The 8,499-nt window shown below is 39.4% G+C and overlaps 1 long non-coding RNA gene across 1 annotated transcript; it reads left to right on the top strand.

Moving 5' to 3' along the window:
* Positions 1 to 387: 387 nt before the first annotated feature.
* Positions 388 to 5,610, top strand: LOC134807268 (uncharacterized). Its single transcript, XR_010147295.1, has 3 exons — positions 388 to 2,693; positions 4,597 to 4,665; positions 4,806 to 5,610. It is a non-coding gene; the product is annotated as an uncharacterized LOC134807268 (long non-coding RNA).
* The last annotated feature ends 2,889 nt before the right edge of the window (positions 5,611 to 8,499 follow it).

The raw sequence follows: 8,499 nt of genomic DNA, 5'->3' as shown, positions 1-8,499 counted from the left end.
CTGCACCCCTCTGTTATTCATCAGGTCATGTGTCCTTATAATGGGCATTTCTATTGGTACATAAAAGCTTCCCTCTCCTGTTCACTCAGCTGCTACCCAAGTTTCCTGTGATACCAATCTTAGAAGAGCTTTCAAGTCTCCACTGCCTCCTTCCTATCTGCCTTACAGCCTGTGGTGGTTGCTGAAGAACTTTAATTACAGTGTCAGAGTGTTCAGGGACAGTCCCAACTCCCTTCATGTGAGGATTGCAGAAATGGGCTTGGATCGTATACAGACAGCGTTATGAGGCATTGCTGAAGAACAGTAAGTTCTTACACAGAAGATGTCAACTAATATATGCATTTTCTTTGCCATACCCCAAGAGGCAGGAGCTGATTCCTATATAGTTAGGATATAGCTGACCAATGTTCTCTTTAAATGTAATTTCCATCTGCCACATTTTAAATTACAGGTTTTTGCATCAGGAAACTGTTGGGTCCAATTATTTGGTGCCTTGGAAAGGGCATTAAATGCATAGTGAGAAGATCCTGGTTTAATCTGACATTCCACTTACTAGGTGTAGAAGCTTAAGCAAGTTAATTAATCTTTGAGTCTGTATACCCAGCTGCAAAATGAGGATAATGCTTATCTTATAGAGTGTTGTGAAAGCAATGAAGATTGTGTGAAAGGGTTTCATAAACTGACAAGCACTGCACAAATGTGAGGTCCCCTAAGGAAAACCTTTTCAAAACTCAAAATCTATATGAACAGAGATACTTATTCATGTTGGGTGGAATGTTTTACAGCCATTAAAAATTGTAAGAGAAAATATATTGAAAAATACAATCTAAAATGGTGAGTTTGCAATTACAACAGTGTAAAACCTGTGTACATAGACTAGAATATGGAAAAAATGGATTACAGGGCAGTGGAATTGAGTGACTTTTGCTTTAAAGACTCTTAGGTATATTAGGTGTATTCAGTTTAGTTCAATAAACTTTTATTGAGCTCTCACTCTCCCAATCCCCGTGCTAGATTCTATGAGTGCTGAGACAAATAGGACATACTCCCTCCTCTCAGAGACTCCCATTCTGTACAGTCTTGTCAAAGTTTACTGTGTATGTGAATCACTGGGGAGCGTATTAAAAATTCACATTATCTTACTCCCACCAGAAGATCTGATTCAGTAGGTCTGGGATGGAACTAGCTCACAATTTACATTGTTTTAAACAGTCACCCTGAGTAATTCTAGTGTAAGTATTTTAATTCTGTACTGAGAAACCTGCAGTGAGATTTTAATATTTTTACACTAAACGGTAAGTAATAATTATACAAATCTGCTCATTGAAGAAGTTACCTGTTCTCTCTGCATGCTTGAGCTGGTTTTTATGTGTCTCTATCAAGGATGGGAAGGCCAGCCTGCAGTGATACCCCTTGGAACCCTTGCAGTGTAGAAACTACCACACCTCTCAACTTTTATCTCTTTTCCTCACTCCATTTCTCCCCACCACTTCTCCTAATGTTTTCTTCTTTCTATGCAAGTGTTAATCTCCCACTCTGGTTCCTTCTATGCCTAGTACTGTATCAACATCCAGGTGCTTCCCCTTCCTTTCTCCACCCCACCTCCCAGCCAGATATGTCAATTGTATTGAAAACAACTTACATCTAGTTTACTAAGTACAAACTTGTGCTGGTTAATGCTTCTCAAAAAGTAGGAGTGGGCTGTTTGTTGAGATCAACAGTCATTTTTTAAAAAATCCGATATGGAAATTTTTGTGTCAAGTTTCACTATCACTTAGTTCTTGACTGATTTTCTTCTGATGGGTTAGTAGCTCTCAACAGAAGTTTAAAAGTCCCCTGCTCAGGTACCTGTCCTGCCGATAGAGCTGGGGTGTACCCTGCACCCTGACTCAACATTGCTTGTCTCCACATGCCTGTAAATGGGCTTGGGTGGCTTTCTCAGGCTACACACCTGTCACTTCTTAGTCACCCAGAATCAAAATATTAACAGCTCTGATCACATTTTCCGAACCTATGAGGCTTTATTTCAGGAGTGGTGACACTCCAAAATGCAGCTAGGATTTCCACATTTTCACGTGTTAGTGTTGAAATCATTTTTACTTCAGGAAACCAAGGGTTGGACAATGGCTTCCAGACTTTCTCCTTTCGTTATGCTCCTTCAGCGCCTTATGCAAATACCGTTTGTCTTATGCTGCCATTCGTCTCCTCTGCCAGAATGTGAGGTCCACGACAGCAGGGATAAGAATGCATTCATTTTTATATCTGCAGTGCCTTGGAGAGTGTCTGACACATAGTGGGCACTCATTTAAAAACCACCAATTGAATCATTAAGGTGACCAAAAACAGGGTGGGGGAAATACGTCCATCAGACAACAGGGAAATATTTCTTAAAAAAAAAAATTTCCCAAAACTAGCTTTTCCCTCTTTATGTGTCTGAAATATCTCATAAATTTTTAAACTATCCCTTTCAGCACAAATCTGCCTGGAGCTGTTTCCTGAACACAGGACCAAAAGGCAGGAATCAAAAGTAGTAATGAGTTTAGTTATCTGTCTGTTACTGAAGGTGACTTCTAGGGCATCCTCCTGGCATTGCTTCTGGAATACAGTGACTTAGACTTATTCGGAAGAACATCTCTATGCTGTTCATCACATCACCAGCACCTAGCCCTGTGCCTGTGCATAGTAAATGCTCAGTAAGTATTGTTGAATGATTGTATTAAATTGAGAAGAAATTCAGAAGCTAGTCCCAAATGAACTTAATTGCTCAGATTTTCAGTTAGTGGTTTTCCCCAACTTGCTCTCTTAATCTAGACAATTTTACTGCCTCCAAATTGAAGGTAGCTACTATTTATGTCATCTAATTTAACAAATATTAACTTATGTCTATTCTGTGCCTATCTGTGGGCTACCCAAAATTAAACCTAACCTCATATAGTTTCAGTCCCCATACAGTTGGTTCATAATTCTCAGTGCTCCCACAGTCCTTTGAACATACCTCTTATAACATTGCCCAAATACTACTGGAGATATCTGCCTATTTCTCTCCCCAGAAAGACCGTGAAATTCTGAAGAACCTAGTCTTATCTTGGTATTCCTATGCTGAACTTGAAGTAGTAGGTTCTCAGAAAATCCCTGCTGAGACTTAACTAACTTGTACATAAATAACCATTCCCTAGTAACATGTGTTTGAATAGAAATATATTTTGTATTTGAATAGAAAGAAACATATGGTTTTCTAAGTATATTCCTAATTTAAAGGGATACTAGGTGAAAGAAACAAGATTGGTTTTTGTGTCTCTATTAAACACCTTCCAAGGTGTCTTACTTAGTTATCAAACCTGTCCTTTTTCTGACAATTCCCCTACCCCTGTCCTGGCCAGTGGGTCCCTAGCAGACATCCTGGGGGCCAGAGCTTCCTTTGCTGATTGGTGTAGGGATGGACACCTGATCCCAAATAGACCAGTTTCACCTTCTCTTGAGAAATTGGGGTTGAGGACACTGGAGAGTCTGGACTGGTTGCTTGAGCCAGGAACACATAAACTTAGGAGCCAGTGGGTATAACCATGTACCCAGAGAGACAGAGAAAGCAGTCTTCAGAGAAAGAAACAAAGGCAAAATGTTCGGAGGTGAGGGAGACATGCAAAATGGATGCCTGGTTTTTGCCATGTTTATTCCCTGGTTGCTACTCTTTCTGAGGCCAGATTATTCAACTTTTCCATGGGTTCCACGGGAGATAACTCACTTACCATCTCCATTTGATCTTGAGTGAGTTTGAAATGAGTATCTGCTTTCACAACTAAAAGAAGTCAAATTAATATACTATGTGACTTACAGAAGGAATTCTCATTACTTTTTAAGTCTCATTACCTTATAATCACATCTACATATCCCAGAATATATGTCAATCAGGAATTACTTAGATGGGAAATTCCTGATAAAATAAGATGCAGTAGGAGGGTAAGTGGCTTCTCTGCTTTTCAAATTTTTTAATAATCTAAGTCACAAAAACAGAAAGCAAATAAATGGAGACTTATTTACAGAGGGGATTGGACACGTCAGACCTTTTTTGGAACCACACAATTGGATTTAAAAGATTTTGAAGAACCAACACATTTGGCAGCTTCCCAAACCATCTATTTTTGAAGATTCTGCTTTCCAGAACTGTTATAAGAATGGCCCTTGTCATGGGCATTAGCTGTGTTTCAGGCTAGCCAAAACTAAAAACTGGAAGAGACTAAATAAGTATGTGTGCATGTAGAGTAGCCCAGACCCTGCAAGTGGACTGACCATAAACAATGATGGCCAAATCTATGAAAATAAGATAAAGACCTTGCTCTTCAGAAACAGTGCCAGATGTGTTCAGAGCTTTGTATACCACACTGTTTCAGCCCTGGTATGCCACACCGTGAATTTAGTGTTCACTTACAATAATCATTTTGAAAACATGCATGGAAAATACAGAGGAACTGTGAACTGCTAAAATCATTTGTCTGGTTCAGGAAAGTTTCAGAGGAAAATCTCGGGGCTTTTTCCTAGAATGTTATGAAAATATTAAATTATACTGATTGCTGCCAACATATTTTCTAACCATTCTAGGAAAAGAAAAAACAACAAAGTTTCCAGCTCTTACTCTAGATTGACACTGGACCTTGTTGATGCTTGCAGGTAATTTGACTGCGCCTACTTTCTTTTTTGGTTAATTGTGTTAAATGTGCCTCATAACTTATATTCCCGGTGAGGCTGTCATTTAGAAGGGGTGGGTGGGGGCTGAGGGGAAGCTGTTTTAATTCTGGCTTTTGTTTCAGCCACTAAATGTAATGCCACATGATTGTTGACCCAACAATAATCCAGTTAAAAAACAGTCTTCAGAGTTACTACATCATCAGAATTAACCCTGATTACATCAAATTATGTTGAAACAGACCACAGCTGTTTGCCCTGTTGAAGCAACTGCTTGAGAGCTCCTCCGGAAGATACATCTGGGTGTCACTAAGATACATTTTGGGTTTAGTTTTGTTTCTCAACACAAATGTAGGAGGGAAACAAACCCTGTTCTGCTGGGGTGCTTGGTGGGAGCTGAAAACCTTGTGATTCTCCAGCAGTCAAAAGTCATCTCAATTACCAAAGAGAAGGGAACCTGAGATCTTTTGTTTCAGTTTTCTATAGGAAGGATGTAAGAGGAAGGAAATTCAAATCTGTTGAGTATTGCTCTTGCCAGCAAAAAGAAGTGGAACTGACTAGTGAGATGGTGGTGAGATTTTCTTTGGTGGCTGTGTGCAGTGGTATCAACCCAGGAGAGTAGACTGTTCAATTGTGAAGAATTTTGCAAGATGGTTGTTAAAATAGAACATCGTTAAAATTAAGTTGTAATAAAAAAAGGGAAATAAGCATTGGAAAAGATGTGGACAGATTGGAACCCTCATACATTGCTGATGGGAATGTAAAATGGTGTAGCCACTGTGGAAAAAAGTTCAGCAGTTCCTTAAAAAGTTAAACAGTGTCACCATATGACTCAGCATTTTCACTTCTAGATAAATACCTAGATTGAAAACGTATGTCCACACAAAAACTTGTACAGGAATGATCGCAACAGCATTATTCATAATAGCCAAAAAGTGGAAACAACTGTAATGTTCATCAGCTGATGAATGGATAAAATGCGGTATATAAAGAACTGTCAAGTGCTTCAACATGGATGAAACTTGAAAACATTATACAAAGCGAAAGAGGTTAGACACACAAGGTCACATATTGTATGAATATGGTTATGTGAAATGTCTAGAATTGGCAAATCCATAGAGATGAAAAGTAGGTTAGTGGTTGCCAGCTGATGGGATTGGGGGAATGGAGAGTTGCTAATGGATATGGTGTTTCTTTTGGGGTAATGAAAATGTTCTGGAATTAGATAGCTGTGGTGGTTGTCAAAGTTGATGAATATATTAGAAACCATGAATTATAAACTTTAATATGGTGACTTTTGTGATACGTGAATATCTTAATTAAAAAATTAAGTTATATAAACTTATAATTAAATAAGTTATATTAAAAAGAAAGGTAGTAACTACCCCAAACTCATCACTTGGCTAATTACATTTTACTATTGTGTTCTTGGTGTTATTTATGTCTATTGTGTCTTTATGTTGGAAATACTAAATAATGGTGTATTACTGTGTATCTCTTAACTCTGTATTCAAGGACATTAACTTGATAGCTTAAAACTGGCCATGGCTGGCAGAGTATTTATGCCACAACAGTTGGCATATACTGTAAATCAAGGCACCCACCAACACCACCAGGGAGCCAATTTTAAAATATTTGCCAGCACATCATTGGCTATATTGTCGGACAATCATCTTGGGTAGTTCTGGTAGAATTATATAGTTAGATGAGGTGAAATCCTGAGGCCTCTAGGTTCCCAGCAAAACAAAGACTAGCAAGCCTGCACAGTTACTATGCAATTTATCAGGTGCAGAAGGAAATGACGTTTCTGGTCATCTGTTGAATAAAGCCACTTTGAGTTCAGGGGACATGGTTTTCTCCAGCTTCACTAGTGTTGCATCTGGTACAAGGGGTTAAGTGCTAAACCCCTGTAGGATTGTCACAGTGAAGCCAGATAACAGAGTAACCGCAAAGAGATTTAATTCTGTAGTCCCACAAAGGAGGGTGTGTAAAGAGTGTACAACAGTGTCAGAGTTTGGAAACCAAGGGTTGACAAAGTTGGTTCTCTGGAATCTGGGGGTACCAGTTAAAAGGTTAAAAGGAGTCATTGTTTTTTGAAACTATCCAAGAGTTACAGCCATGTTTTTTTGTTTTTGTTTTTGTTTTTAAGATTTCAGGGGAATCTTATTTTCTTACATGTTTCTGGAATTTTTCTTTTTTTTTTTAATTTATTTTTAAGTTCCAGGGTACATGTGCAGGATGTGCAGGTTTGTTACATAGGTAAATGTGTGCTATGGTGGTGTGCTGCACCTATCAACCCATGACCAAGGTATTAAGCTCAGCAAGCATTAGCTATTTTTCCTAATGCTCTCCCTCCTCCAACCCCCTACCCACTCACAGGTCCCAGTGTGTGTTTCCCTCCCTGTGTCCTGTGTTCTCGTTGTTCAGCTCCCACTTATAAGTGAGAACATGCGGTGTTTGGTTTTCTGTTCCTGTGTTAGTTTGATGAGGATAACGCCTTCCAGCTCCATCCATGTCCCTGCAAAGGACATGATCTCGTTCCTTTCTATGTCGAGTTACAACCATTTTTAAAAGTGGAACTGCACAGGATTACCTCAACCTGCTAAGTCCTTCCAGCTAGGCCGTCCCTGTGGGTTTAAACGCAATGTAAAGAAAGTGGATGTTAAGTGTTCTTACCACAAAAATGATAACTATATTAGTTAATGCATTTGTTAGTTAGCTAGATTTAACCATCCCACAGTGTATTTTATGTATTTGTATTTATATTTCAAAACATCATATTGTACATAATAAACACATACGATGTTACCTGACAATTTTTATTTAAAAAAACCACTCCAGCCACTTATAGGTACCTTCACAAATACTATTCTCTGGTTTGTATGGATCAGAGAGTTCTAGATGTTCCAGTAGTCTACAGCCCCCACCTGTCATCCTTTAAGGGTTGGGTCCTTCGTTCTCACAATGAACATTTAATGAGCATCTATTCTGTGCTGGTACCATGCTGGGAAGCTCTGGGAATACAAAAATGAGGAAGGGCCAGATGTGGTAGCTCATGCCTGTAATCCCAGAACTTTGGGACGCCAAGGCAGGAAGATCACTTGAGCCCAGGAGTTTGAGACCACTCTGGGCAACATAGCAAGACATTGTCTCTAAAAAAATAATAAGTGAGAAAATCACATTCATGTCTTCAAGGAACTCACAATTCCTTGACAAGGAAATATTTGCTGTACAGTGTGATAATCCAATTTATATAAGTGCAGTGTGGATACCAAGAAAAGAGTGAACAACTTTGCTGGGGAATGGGGACAGTCAGTTTTAGGGAAAGAGGTCTTGACGTATGTTCAAGATCTAATTCAAGGTAGGAGTTCTCTCTGCAGAGCAAATAAAAGGAGCCAGCATTGCAGAGTGTGGTTTGGAAGACTACAGCACTTTCTCAAGGATCTTGACAGTCTTTGTTCTTGGTAGATTATGACAACTGATTTACCAGTGTCAGCAGCAAAGTCCTGGGAGCCTAACTGCCACAGAGCCATTAGCACTGATTCTGGTTATTTTCAAAGGAGAAATTGGGAAAATGGGATTGCTCAAGCTTTTCTCTAAGAAAGTTTTTTGTTTGTTGTTTGTTTGTTTTGAGACAGAGTCTCACTCTTGTCGCCCAGGCTAGAGTGCAATGGTGCGATCGCAGCTCATTGCAACCTCCACCTCCCAGGTTCCAGCAATTCTCCTGCCTCAGCCTCCCAAGTAGCTGGGATTACAGGTGCCCGCCACCACACCCAGCTAATTTTTTTATTTTTAGTAGAGTTGGGGTTTCACCATGTT

Source organism: Pan troglodytes, chromosome 9 (assembly GCF_028858775.2).
Source record: "Pan troglodytes isolate AG18354 chromosome 9, NHGRI_mPanTro3-v2.0_pri, whole genome shotgun sequence".
Classification (NCBI taxonomy): Eukaryota; Metazoa; Chordata; class Mammalia; order Primates; family Hominidae; genus Pan; species Pan troglodytes.
The sequence above is the reverse complement of the archived record's forward strand: the minus strand, read 5'-3'. Positions and strand labels throughout refer to the sequence as shown.